The 14035-nt window shown below is 36.6% G+C and overlaps 1 long non-coding RNA gene across 1 annotated transcript in view; it reads left to right on the top strand.

Moving 5' to 3' along the window:
- Window positions 1-14035, top strand: part of LOC140528071 (uncharacterized) — a 59186-nt gene that overhangs the window by 28380 nt on the left and 16771 nt on the right. The gene's annotated exons all lie outside the window — the stretch shown is intronic.

The following is a 14035-nucleotide window of genomic DNA, read 5'->3' as shown; positions in this document are numbered from 1 at the left end:
AACACCTCTTAATTCTGGTGCCTTCCCTCTGTTAAAAAAGTTATCATGTACACAGCTTTCATTGCATATATTTATTTAAATGTTTTCTCCCATATTAGATTGCAAGTCCCTTGAAGATAGAGACTGTTTTTTGCCTCTTTTTGTGTCCCCATCACTCAGCAAAGTGCCTGGCACGTAGTAGACCCTTAAGAAATACTTATTGATTATTCTAATTGATTGACATGAATGAAAAACTGGCAAAGGATATTGAGATTGAATAGTCAGTGAAGTAGAAGGAGGAGGAGAAAGAAGAGGAAAAGGATGAAGAGAAGGAAGAAGAGAAAGGAAGAGAGAGAGAAAGGATCATTAAGACTCAGAGGAAAACAAAGTATATAGGAGATTGGTCAACAGTGCTAAATGATGTAGAAAGGTCAAGAAGGATGAAGACTGAGAAAAGGTCATTAGATTACATGACTAAGAGGTAATAGATAACTTTACAGGGAATCGATATCTTTTTTTTCAGATGTTGATCTGACAAAAGGAGGAAAGCTATAGAATATATCATTCCTGGTGAGGTGTCACTGATTGTAGGATCTAGTGAGGGTTTTTATACACATAGAAAACTCAGTTGTGATCGTAGATAGTAGGCAAGGAACCAATAAATAAGGATAGAATTAAGATTATAGAGAAAATAGAGATTATAGTGAAGACAATCTGTTGGAAAAGGGAGCAGCTGGAATCAAGAGAATTTATTCTTCACAAACGGAAGTGTTATCTCATCATCAGGGACTGGAGTGAAGAAAGAAATAGTTAGAGATGATGTCAGAGGGATTTGAGATGAAGAAGAGAGAAGAGGGAGCTCTTGGTCCATGGTCTCAATATTTTGGTGAAGTTTGAAGGAATCAATTAGGGAAGATAAGGATTACATTAATGCATTGAGGGCCCTACTGAGATTAGCCTCCATAAATTGTAGTGGATCTAGCTAGTTTCTTGATTTGCTTTAATCTCATTCAGCAGTAGATGAGAAAGAATGAGGCAGATGGTGGGAGTAATCCATAGTTGAGGTGTGATGAGGCACACTTATTAATAGAACAAGGGAACAAGAGATTAAAGAGAAAAGGGTAACATAGAGTTGAAAGGATTCCCTAAAGGCTCATAACAGGAAGAAGAGTATAGTCAGAATGGGGTGAGGTCCTATGAACACTGTGGATTACAGGGATCAAAAGTCACTATGAGGACAAACAGTAGATTTAGGGGGGAAGTAAGAAATAGGGAGAGAGAGAAAGATAAAACATTATGATTAGATAAAGGAAATTAGGAGTTATTAGAAATGGAAGTGGAACATTTGAAGGTTATGGTAAGGGTATAAATGTGTATGTACTTGGGTATATTTAATGGGGCAACTAGGTGATGCAATGGCTAGAGCTCTGGGCCTGGAATCAGGAAGATTCATCTTCCTGAGTTCAAATCTGGCCTCAGACACTTAGTACCTCTGCTACCCTGGACAAGTCACATAATCACCCTTCCCTCAGTTTCTTCATCTGTAAAATGAGCTGGAGAAGGAAATGGCAAACCATTCCAGTATCTTTGCCAAGAAAACCTCAAATAGGGTTTTGGAGAATCAGACAAATGGAAATAATCAAGGATATAAACATCCTTGTTTGCAGCTAAGTGTTTGAAAGAACATCAAAATCTAAAATGAAATCCCCTAGAATAAGGGAGGAATTGAGGTGAAGAGGAAAGCTGTGAATTAGTAATGAACTCATTGAGGAAGGAAAGAGAACATTCTGGACAGTAGTAGTTAATGGCCACCAGAATTTGGATTAGGTGACAAATTTGGATAGAGTGAACCTTAAAGGATAAGTTGTTGAATAATCATAGTACACGGAGAGTCTGGAAATGGATGAGAGAAAGAAAGGTTATTCAGATTACACCTTGACCAGTGAGTTAGGGGTCTATGTAAGAATGAAGCCAGAACTGGAAAGGTGGCCAGGGATAGTGTCATGGTGCAAGAAGTCTTATCTGGGTGAGGGCAAGGAGATGAAAACAGCAAAAGTGGAAGTGATGTGAGTTTTGATTAAAAAAATAATTATCAAGTAGTAGAAGGTGCCAGACTTATCTGGAGAGGAAAATTGGAGGTAGGACAGTGGTAGTTTGTATGGTTGAAATGGATGGGAATGAGGGAGTGAACGTCAAGGGGTAGTTCTTTGGCAGGAAAAGATTCAGTATCGTGAGGACTGGTCTGAGGAAGAGGAAGTGGGAGTATGCTAACCTTTGAGGAAATGATATAGGCAGAGCAACAGTGAGGTCCACTGATGAAGGCATGAGATTAGAAAGTTCAAGGTCAATCTTCTAGGTTTCAGCATAACCCTCAGCTCCCCAACCTGACCTGGTGCTGTGTTCTAGGATAGAGGCCACCTGAAAGACCTCCTTTCAGCAGCCATGAGCAGGAGGAAGCATATTTCCAATAAGGAAGCTACTATGTCCAGGGTAATTAGGGACAATCCTGTCATCTAGAAGCTCAAGGAGGAGGCAGGAGATTGTGTGCTATAGGCAGCCACAGTAGGACCTGGAAATGTACGGTAAATGATTCATTTAGCAATATTTACTGAGTACCTATTGTGTACAGAAGTCTATAATAGGTGCTCTAGGGGGTGTAAAAGAAATAGAAGACACAATGTGTGTCCTTAAAGGATATGTTGTGTGTTCTTACAGTCTCATTGTTACTGTTGAGTTGCTTCAGTCATGTCTGATTTTTTTGTAACTCCATTTAGAATTTTCTTGGCCAGTTTACTGGAGTGGTTTGTCATTTCCTCTTCCAGTTCATTTTATGAATGAGAAAATAGAGACACACACAGTTAAGTGACTTGCCCAGGATCACACAGCTGGGAAATATCTGGGACTAGAATTCCAACTCAGGTCTTTCTGACTTCAGCCTGGAGCTCTATCCACTGTACCATACTGCCTCCCCTTATATAGTCTTGATGAGGAGACAAAATACATACATACATACACACATACACACACACACAGGTACTCTAGATTATGGACTTTTACACAATGCCTATAACTATTTCCTTTTCATATATTTGAAACATATATAGAGTGATGGTCACCATACAGAATTTTGTAAAAAAATGTTTTGATTACTGTATTTTGATATAATTTATTACCTTAATAATTCTATGTATTTTACTCTATGCACTTAAAACTATTCTTCCAAGAAGGGGTCCACAGGCTACACAAAAAGTTAAGAACCTCTGGTCAAGGAGAAAGAGTATTTGAAGAGATCTTGATTTGAGTCCTATCTGCTAGTTATCATTTCTGTGATGATGATCAAATCTCTTCCCATATCTAGCTCAGTTTCTTCATCTATAAGGTAGAGTTGGGCTACATGATATTTAATAACCCATCTAGTCTGACATTTTATATTTTTATTTTAGTTTTTTGTTTGTTTTTAGAGAAAACTTTGTTCTATGAGGAAGTCTATTTAGACATTGTTTAGATCAGTGATGTCAAACTCAAACAGCAATGGGAGCCACTAATCTATACATAATGATCCTCACAGGCTACATATTGACTTAATTTTGAAGTGTAATGATATTGATACTTTATTATATTTTTATTTATTTTGCTAAATACTTCCAATTACATTTTAATCTGCTTCAGGTTTCATTGGAGAGTGTTTGGGGCTGTATGTGACTCCTAGGCACTTGTTTGACACTTGTGGTTTAGATGATTCCATTTTTTTTCTTTTGCCACATCCAAAGACTAGTCTGGGACAAATCAGATATAATCAGATATCTTATTTCCATCAAGCCAGATCAGTTTTTTTGACTTTGACCACATTATATGTAGTTTCTTTTTAGCCTAACTCTTTGTTGGCCCTGATATTCAATCAATCAATCAACATTTATTAAGTACCTATTATATTATAGACACTATTCCAGGCATTTCACAATAAATACTGGGATATAGTTATTCTTAATCTTCTTTCTATCACATTCAGAGGTCAGAAGAAACATAACAGTGACATAGTGATCAAATTTGTTTCTCCTGGGGGCACTTTCCTCAGAGTACTTGGGTTGTCTTTGGAGTCACTGTCTTGGGTCCATGAAAGGTTGGGAGTGTTAATATTTTCTTCTCCCTATCCCAGATGGTGTACAAACACTGCCTTCTTGGCCTTCAAGGCCTTTGACTTGACTTTTGTCTTGGGTAGGAAGAGACAGCCATTACCTTCTTTATCTTTGGTACCATCTCAGAGGAAAGGATCTTCTCATATTCTATATTTTATTTTTAAAGTCTTTCCCAACTCTGATATTCTACAACTATTATGATTCAATAAAATATAGTAAAAATTATATATTTATAAATACCCGTGTGTCAACTAATGCTCAAAACATGATTTAACAGGTTTACTCATTAATGTCCTGTTGATACTTATGTTGTAAAGGATAGGCACAATGAATGCTTCCTGGTAGTGAAATGTTAAGATTAATGAAACATAAACATCCTTTCTTTCAGTCACCTCATTTCCTAACCACAGAGTCATTCTGGATGCTTTCCTCTTCCTTACCACTCCCCATTCGCATATTCAATCAGTTTTAAGTATTGTTGATTCTAAGTCCTTAACATCCCTCCTATTTGAATCCTTTCCACTCACATGGCTACAACCCCAGTTCCCTCCCTTGTCACCTTTAGCCTGAACTATTGCAATACTTTGCTAATTAGTATTTCCGTTGCCAGTCTTTCCCCTTTCCAATCCTTCCTTGATACAGTTGCCAAAATAATCTTCCTTCAAGGATCAGCTCAGGTATCACTTCCTATAAAAAATAGCCTTTCCTGATGCCCCTAGTTAGTTAGTTATTAGGGCTTGCTCCCACCTCAAATTATCCCATATATCAAATTATCCCATATGTTATAACTTATTTACAGGTTGTATCTCCCTAATAAAATGTAAGCCCCTTGCTTTTCTTTTTTCTTTCTCTTTCCCTTCCTTTTCTCCTCTCCCCTCTTCCCCACTCCCTCATTCTTTTCTCCTCTCCTTTCCACCTTTCCTTTCCTCATCTCTAGTCACCTTCTATTTCCTTCTTCTCTCCCCTCTCCTTCCTTTTCTTTCTTTCCTTTTTCCTTCCCTTCCTTTCCCCTGCCCTTTGGACTGAGTGCCTGAAGTATGGTGCAAGCCAAATTGTACAAGTGTAGAAAAGGGGACAGATGACAATGATATTGTAGAGTTCAAATCAACAAAATTCATCATCTGAATGGCCAAAGAGATGAAGAAAGAACAAGAACAGTTCCAAGTTTGCAAACCTGAGTGGATTGCAAGATGATGATGCCTTTAAAAGAAATTGGAGGTTAGTGGGCACCATAATTCTTTTCCCCACATGCAGAGTTTAAAGTGCTAACAGTACCTCTACATGCAGATTTTCAATACACTGTTGGTGATGTGGGACTGAATTCAGGACAGAGATTAGAATTGACTATATATTGGGCTGCTCAATTAATGCTGACTGAGAAGTCACCTAAAACCAGATGAAATCTTGACAGGTCAGAGTTGAAGGAGAGTAGAAGACATTGGGTAAGTGTTCTCACCCTGGCTTCAGGGCAGATTGAAGAATCTGGCACAGTCTGTCTTTCTGGTGACAATCAGATATTACAGCAACATCTATTTCAGGAAGTTTCTTGGGTTGGAGGGTCTACCACTTGCTGCATGCCTGAGTTCTTTTTGTGTTCATATAGAGTGCTTTCCTGGTATTCTTGGCTTCCTTCGATAGTCATCTCAAATCCTATCTGAAAAAAGAGTCCTTTATTGGTCCAACTCCTCTACCTCACTCTCCTACTGATAGTGTTTTTTCCTCTGAAATTATTTTACATATATCTATATTTATCTATCTAATGTATATTATACTATATATTATATATTTACATATATAATGTATATTGCAAAGAACTATGGATCTATCATATATATATATGATATATAGTTCTTTGGATCTATCATATATATATATATATGATATATAGTTCTTTGGATCTATCATATATATGTATATATGATAGATCCATAGTTCTTTGCATGGTTTCTTTCCCATTAAAATGTGAAGGATACCCTTGAGCTGTAGGAACTGTATTTTTGCCTTTCTTTGTATACCCAGAGCTTAGCACAGTGCTTGGCACAGAGTAAGCACTTAATAAATGCATGTTGACTGACTTCCCTTAATCTTGTTGGTCTCTGTACTCATGACAGAAACCTCAAGACCAGTTGACTAGCCAACACTTCTGTTCCCACTCTTCATCCTGTCTTCTCATCTCATGTCCCTTGCGGCTCAGGCCTCGGCAAATGTTTCTCAGCTGCTTTCCACAGCCCTGCCTGACCTGGCCCTTGTTTGCTCTCCTGATGGTTACATCCAACGCCACCAGAACAAACTGCTGCTTAAACTCTGGGGCAGAAAACTGAAGACTCAAGGAATCTTGTAAAAATAAAAGCAATGATTTCCCAAGAATGAAGACATACAAAGATTTTGCTCCCACTATATTCTCCCCCGCAATATATCCAGAATTTTGTCAATACAATGGCCATATTTCCTGACAATGGATTCATTGCTGAAGCAAAGAAGTAGTAGCCCCAGGCCCAGCTGACATGAGGGTTTAAGAAAGTGAGGTACCTGGTCTTACAGCCTCCTATTCTGTGTAATTTGGTTGTTGTTCAGGATTTCCAGTCATGTCCTACTCTTTGTGGCCCTATTTGGGGTTTTCTTGGCAGAGACACTGAAGTGGTTTGCCCTTTCCTTCTTGAGCTCATTTGACAGATGAGGAAACTGAGGCAAACAGGGTTAAGTGATTTGTCCAGGATCACATAGCTAATAAGTATACAAGGCCAGATTTGAACTCAGAAAGATGAGCCTTCCTGACTTCAGGCCCGGCACTTTATTCACTGTTTCACCTAACCACTCATATATACAACATGGATAAGAAATGTCTGCAATGTGATTTTTTTTAGGGAGATGAAGACACTAGAAGTTGTAGGAATCAGGAAAGCTTCATGTTTAAAGGCATGTCCCTAAAGCTTTGCCTTGAAGGGAATTACATATAGTAAAATGAAAAGGTGAAGAAAGATGACATATCAAGCACAGAGACTCCTTATGATAAGGCAGAGATGGGAGATGGAATGTCATATATGACAGTAAGCAGACCAGACTGGTGGAACTGCATGGTACATGAAAGGGACTGCTCTATAATAAGTCTAGAAGGTCATTTGAGGCCAAGTTGTAAGAGCTTTGGAAGTTAAACAGAAGAGTTTATGTTTGATACCAGAGCGGGTAAAGGAAGCCCTGGAGTTAATGGAGTAGGGGAGCGACATGATCAGGCCTTCAATTTAGGAAAACCACTTTGTTAGTTTTATGGAGGATGGATTGGAGTGAAAAGGAATTTGAGGTTGGGAGACTGCTATTGCATTGGTCCAGGTACAAGATGATGAGAACCTGAAGTGAGGTGGTGGTTTTGTGAATGGGGTAATGGATTGGAATGAGGAGAAACTTGAGGCAGAAAGAACAGTTAGGAGGCTATTACAATAATTTAGTTAAGAGGGGATGAGGTCCTGAATTAGGGTGATATTCCACTAGTGTAGGTCAGATGAGAACACAGGCTATCTCTGTAGTGGTAACTATGCAACTTCAAAATATTTCACAAATAGATAATAACATATTCAGATGATGATGATGATTGTCATTAATGAAAAGCCATGCATAGAAGTGGCTAGGTGGTGCAGTAGATAGAGCTCTAGGACTGGTGTCAGGAAGACCTGAGTTCAAATCTGGCCTCAGACACTTACTATGTGACGCTGGGTAAGTCACTTAACACTGTTTGCCTCAATTTCCTCAACTGTAAAATGAGCTGAGGAAGAAAATGGGAAACCACGCTAGTATCTTTGCCAAGAAAATTCCAAATAGAGTCACAAAGAAGCAGACACGAATGAAATGACTTTAACAACAACATGCATAAGAACTATGCCTGTTATTGTTCCAGGAAAATCTTAGATGGAGAAGTTCCCTGTGCCAACACACCTTTATTATAATTTATATTGTGAGGGCCCTAGATCACTAAGAGGTTAATGTGACTTGTTCAAGGTCACACAGTCAGTTAGTTTCAGAGCCAGATCTTCAGTCCATGTCTTTCTGGATCTTAGGCCAACTTTCTATCCATTAACCCTCTGCCTCTAAGCCACACATAAATCCTATTATAATGTTAATTGTGGTGAAGTGGTAACCCTCAATTCTTGTGAAAGCCAGAAATAAAAGTTAGAAAACCTTTCAATGTATAGGCAATTGACCTATTACATATCTGATATCAAAGACCAATGCAATTAAATTTGGAGAGGTTCATCTCTAACACATTTGATTAAATGTACTCAGTTTTTGAAAGATTTAGAACCTTCAGGTTAGAACTCTGAGCTGGTGAAGAGAGGAGGGGCAAAGGAAGGAGGTAAGATTACTTCAGTCTTGAGGTATACATATTAATCCTTCACTCTTTTCTCAGTCCTCCTCCTCACTCTTTAAACTCTACCATCAAGTTTTTTGACCCTGGAAGGTCCCTCCTCTTCTGTAGCCTACTCATCCTGCCATTCCATCTCTGAGACCCTCTCCTCCCCAATGGTGAGTTCTTTTCAGATCCTTCAGATAGTTCAGGTCAGCTGATCTTCACACTTTTCCTGGCCACCCCCATCTAGACCCTTTGTACATCACTATTATGTCCCTGCATTGGTACCTTCTCTCTCCCCCACCCCTACCCATGCTTCATTTCCTTTTTATGTATTATCTTCCACCATTAGAGCATAAATTCCTTGAAGCAGGAATTGTCTTTCTTTTTACCTGTATTTGTATTCACAGTGTTAAGCATTGTGCTGAGTTCATAGTGAACACTTAATAAATGCTTGTTGACTGACTGACAATTCATATTCTTTTTCTTTTTTGACCTTCCTTGTGAACAGTAGAGTGTGGAGAAAAAGGAAGAAAGAGAGAGGCTATGGTGGAGGTCAAAGCACAATTAACAATCATCACTACGATTGTGAACAGGATAAACTCAATTACAGCAGAAGAGAACAGCAGAACGGATTAGAAAGCAGAATCTAACAATATATCATTTACAAGAAATATAATTATTCACATTCAGTTAAAATGAGCGTCTGGAGCAGAATTTATTATGCTTTAGGCAAGTTTTTTTTTTAAGTAAGGATGAAAATTACAATCTCATAGACAAACAGGGAAAAATAGACAAACAGGGAAATGAAATTAATACCAAAACTTTATATATACATATATGTGTATATATGTATATATTATATGTGTGTATGTATATATGTATATATGCATATGTAAATATGTATATATAACACACACATATATTTTATATATATAGATATAGATATATACACCAAATAATATGACACCTAAATATGTAAAGGAAAAACTAATCAAATTGCAGGGAGAAAGAGAAAGCAAAATTATAATAGTTGGGTACCTTAATATTCCTGTATTAGGCCTAGATTAATCAATTAAAAATAAAAACTAAATTTCTGTGAATTACTTAATTGGAAATGCCTGAATTCCTCATTTTTTCACCACATTTTTTTTCACCAAAATTGACCATATGTAGGATACAAAAATGCTCACTAACAAATGCAGAAATGTATTTGTTAAACTTATTTTTATTATTTTATTATTTGTTAAACTTATTTTTAAACTTACTTTTTACTGGCCATATATAATGTAATAAAATGAAAATCAATAAAAGTGATTGGAAGAATTCAAACTTCAGTGAAGAATAAATATAATCCTAAAGAATATGAACTCATGGAAATAGAGATTTCATAGAAACAAGAGAAAATTTAATCTAGGAAATGACCACAATATACTGAAACTTTTGGATTCAAGCAAAATAGTTATCAAAACTTTTTATTTATATCTCTAAACTCAGTTATGAATGTGTAAAAGACAGAACAGATCAAGAAACTGGGAATAAAAAAAAACACAAGACTGGAAAAAGAATAAATAAAAAATTCCCAACAAAACACATACACACACACACACTGAATAAACACAGGAGAAAAAAAAAATTGAAGACAAATAAAACCATGAAATTGAAAAAGCAAATATGGAGGTCTTTTTAAATACATAAAATAAGCAAAGATAATTTGATTAAAAAAAGGTAAGGCCAAATAACCAAAATAAAATAGAATTCATAACAGATGAAAAGGAAATATTAGGATCCATTGTGCTCAGTTATATACCAACCAACTGGATAGAATGAAAACAGCTGAAATAATATCTATAAAAATATAATATACCCATTCAAGGACAAGAAATAGATAACCTACGGAATCTAATCTCAGAAAAAGAAGTCAAACCAATCATAAATGAACTTCCAAATTACAGAAGAAGTACAAGGCTAAATGGATTTTTTCAAGTGAATTCCATTAAATATCCAAATAATAATTCCAATATTACATAACTGTGTGTAAAAATGGGAATGGGAGAGGAATGCTACTGAATTACCATGGAACAAATGTGGTCCTGATATTAAAACCAGAAAGAGATAAGAAGAGAAAGAAAACTATGGGCTAATATCTCTAATTAGTACTGAAGAAAATATCAAACAAAAACTTTAGGAATGAGGCAACACTAACATATGTAAAAGATTACATACTCTGGCAAAGTTGGATTTATTTGAAGTATGTAGGTTTAATTAATGCTCTTTTCCTTAATATTTTAAATAATATTTATCTAAAGTGAATATCTAGAATTTTCTTCAAAGGCAAAACCCTAGAGATTTTTCTAATAAAATCAAAGGTAAAGAAGATTATCACTATTACTACTTAGTACAATTATAGAAATGCTATTTATTATAAGATGAAATAAAACAATTGAGGGAATATGCATAGGCAAAGAAGAATCAACATTAGAACTTTTGTCAATGATATAATGATTTACTAAAAGATTCGACTAAAAAAATCATTGTAACAATAGGATAAACTCACACATTCTTTGGCCTTTTTCAATTTTATTAACAAAATTTTATCAAATGATATAAAGAGAAATGTAGGTATGGGATGTGTAACCAAAGGATATATAAAATATATGGGAATTCACCTACCAAGACATATACAGAATTATAGGGTTATAACTCCAAATAGTTATGAAACTATGCACACCCCTTCGCCCAGTAATATTACTATGAGGTATATACCCCCAAATGATTAAGGATGGATAAAAGGGACTTATCAGTGCAAAAGTATTGATGGTAACACTTCTTGTTATATCCCAGACCAGAACTGGAAGAAAAATAGACATATCTTAGTTAGGGAAAGGCTAACAAAACAAGACGCATAAATGTAGTATTTGTTTTGAGATAGAACGTGACAAAAGTTATGGATTCGGAGCAACTTGGAAAAGCTTGTAGGAGCTGATGCTGAATGAAGTGAGTAGAAGCAAGAGAAAAAATTGCATACATGATGATTACAGCAAAGTAAAGGAAAATACTTTGAAAGATATAAGAATGCTGATCAATGCGGTAAATACTTCTTGACTTTTTAAGACAAATAATCAAGCATGCCTCCCAGCTCTTGACAAATCTGTACTATACTAGAAATATAGAAGTTTCAAACATGACTGCTGTTTGAATTTGATTTGTTTGATTGTACTGAAAGTTTTAGACGGGAGAGATTTTATTTTTGGAGGGGAGAAAAAAATAGGGAAGCAGAGAGTATAACACAGTACTACCAAAAAATGAATAAGGAAGAAAAGTATCAATGAAACATCAGACAAAGAGATTAGAAGGAAGCTCAGAAAGGGAAAGAAACAGAACAGTGTTTGTAGTATCTTGTAAAATTTAATATATGATTAAAAATGTTTCATATAATAGAAATTAACAGTTTAATATACAATCCTCTTTTTTCTAGAATAAAAGCTAGCATTTATATAGTGCTTGAAGGTTTACAAAGTACTTGACATATATTACTTCTTAAGATCCTCACAATAACTCCTGTGACTGTGTGTAGGATACAAAATATGTGACATTATTATTTCCATTTTACGGATGAGAAAACTGAGGTTGAGAGAGGTTTAGTGACTTACCCAAGATCACATAACAATTAAGTATCTGAGGCCAAACCAACAAAATGAAGGGCTAGACATCTGCTCTGATACTCATGACCTCTAAAACCTCTTTAACACAGAAATTATGTGCTTAAATTAAAGCAACTTCAGCTGTCTCCATGGTCTAGGACACACAGAACCTAACAGAAAGCTAAAACAAACAAATAAACATGAACTTACACCTACCTTGTACTTACTCAGCATTTTTTCCCCTGCCCTGCTCATCCTACCACCAGTAGATCGTCTGCACTAGTCAACTTAAGGAGTCAATATATTAACTCAACCCATTCAATCCATGAGTCAACTTGCCCCAGTCCCCTCTTTGGCTTTCCTGTGTCTTGGAGACCTGGATTCCAGGCTACAGAATTTTGCTGCGGTCTTAGTAGCCAGTGTTGTAACAGTATTCCATGCAAAATATTTCTTCAGGAGAGTGGAAGGACAGAGGGACTGAGGCAGGACATGTCTGGGCTTGAAATGAAGCTCAACTTCATATGCTAACACCTTCTCCCTCCTCTCTACAGCATTGGAGCCAAACTTCAAAGTACAGATCAACCCTAGCTGTGGTAGTACCAATATGATAGTGTTCTGTATAACTGGGCTAGAGAACTGAGGAACAGATGGAACAGTAGAGGACATTGTGGTAGGGCAGAGGATATGTGGCACTCCACTAAGCCCAAAGGAGAAACCATCATCTAGCTGGGCCTAGCTATGCTCCCCCCAAAAATTATTTGGGACAGAGACCTAGACTGGTGAACTGTGAGCTGCACAGCATGGGAAGAGACTAAGAAGCTTTGAAATCTAATTCCCAGGGAAACCCACCATCAGAGGAGAGGGAGTCAGAGAGTGAGCAATAGGAGAAAATAAGGAAAAAAAAGATGAAAATTACTTAAAACCTCAGGAAGAAGAAAAAGACCTTAAACACATAGTAAAAGGAAATATTGCCTCTAGATTTAGTATACAAGTTCAGGCATCTATGAATAAATGCTGCAAAACAAGGGAAAATGATGCAACATTTGATGAGACAGAGGATCCTGTGGAGATTGAGGAGAACATGATGTTCCAGAGTGATTTAAAAGAGAAATGGGAATTGTAAGAGTAGAATTTATGACCAACACAGCAAAAATAATTAGTAGACTAGAAAAATTGGAATCTACCTTGGCAAGTTTCACCAAAGAAACACAGGAGATTGATTAGGAATGCAAATATAATGAAGTGAAGGACAGTCTAGAACAGGGATGGAAAACCTGTAATCTTGAGATCACATATGCCCCTCTAGGTCTTTAACTAGGTCTTTGACTGAATCTAAACTTCATAGAACAAAGTCAAAGGGCTGCACTTGAGGACCTGGAGAACCACATGTGGCCTCAAGGCCACAGGTTTCCCATCATTGGTCTAGAAGAAGAGAAACAAAAAACGATAACATTAGGAGAAAATGTGCTCATTATAAAAGTGAAGTATACTGATCTCAGAGACAGGATGTGAAGAGACAGCCTAAGGATTATAGGTCTCCCAGAAGAGTGACAAGTCAAAAGTCTTGAACACCACAATGCAAGAAATACTACAAGAAAACAGCCTAGAACTTCTGAACATAGAAAAAGAAATGTCAAATGAAAGAATTCACAGATTGCCTCCAAAAGGGGAAAAAAGAAAAAATGAAACACAGTAAACTTCAAGACAAATAGTGTTTAAACTTGACATTTAGAAACAAGAAGTTCCACAAGTAACTAGGATCAATTATCTAATGTTGGATTTGAATTCAGGTCTTTCTACCTTCAGCTCCAGCTTTCTAATCATTGTACCATTTGCCTATCTATTTTACATTTCAAAACTGAGGTAGTATGGAGTTAGGAGACAGAGGACTGGCCTTGAATGTCAAGAAGACCTGGGTTCAAGTCCTTCTGACCCCT

This window comes from Notamacropus eugenii, chromosome 2 (assembly GCF_028372415.1).
Source record: "Notamacropus eugenii isolate mMacEug1 chromosome 2, mMacEug1.pri_v2, whole genome shotgun sequence".
In the NCBI taxonomy this organism is placed as follows: domain Eukaryota; kingdom Metazoa; phylum Chordata; class Mammalia; order Diprotodontia; family Macropodidae; genus Notamacropus; species Notamacropus eugenii.
The sequence above is the reverse complement of the archived record's forward strand: the minus strand, read 5'-3'. Positions and strand labels throughout refer to the sequence as shown.